Raw genomic sequence first — 686 nt, 5'->3', positions numbered from 1 at the left:
AGGTGCATCACCTGAGATCAGGAGTTCAAGACCAGCCTGGTCAACATGGTGAAACTCTGTCCCTATTAAAAATACAAAAATTAGCCAAGCGTGGTGGTGCATGCCTGTAATCTTAGCTACTCAGCAGGCTGAGGCACAAGAATCACTTGAACCCAGGAGGCAGAGGTTTCAGTGAGCCAAAATTGCACCACTGCACTCCAGCCTGGGCGACCCAAAAAAAAAAAAAAAAACAAAACAAAACATAGTTCAACAATTATTTAGCCCACTCTCAGAGGCAAATCCTACATGCTACACTCTAGTAATATAGATATAAAAGTAGCTTATAGTCCAGCAGTGGGAACAGTCACAGAAAGAAATGTTAAAATTGTTGATTAGTGCTCACTTCAGCGGCACATACACTAAAATTGGAACTATCCAGAGAAAATTAGCATGGCCCCTTAACCGGGAGGACACTCCAATTCATGAAGAGTTCTTCTTTCTTTTTTTTTTTTTTTTTTTAAAGAGACAGAGTCTCGCTGTGTTGTTCAGGCTGGAGGGCAGTGTCACCGTCATAGCTCACTGTAAACTCAGCTCCATATTTTTTTAAGATTTTTTTTTTTTAACTGTTGATCAGCAAGGAGATGGACCACTCATAAATAGCGCTGGAACAATGGAGGACTCAACAACGCATCACACACAAGCATAAA

At 41.0% G+C, this 686-nt stretch overlaps 1 non-coding gene across 1 annotated transcript; it reads left to right on the top strand.

Annotated features, from left to right (window-relative positions):
* Positions 1-374: 374 nt before the first annotated feature.
* LOC120360225 (U6 spliceosomal RNA) lies at positions 375-481 on the top strand. The gene has a single exon (XR_005576802.1). It is a non-coding gene; the product is annotated as a U6 spliceosomal RNA (small nuclear RNA).
* Positions 482-686: the final 205 nt, after the last annotated feature.

Source organism: Saimiri boliviensis, chromosome 19, assembly GCF_048565385.1.
Source record: "Saimiri boliviensis isolate mSaiBol1 chromosome 19, mSaiBol1.pri, whole genome shotgun sequence".
NCBI classification, from domain to species: domain Eukaryota; kingdom Metazoa; phylum Chordata; class Mammalia; order Primates; family Cebidae; genus Saimiri; species Saimiri boliviensis.
The sequence above is the reverse complement of the archived record's forward strand: the minus strand, read 5'-3'. Positions and strand labels throughout refer to the sequence as shown.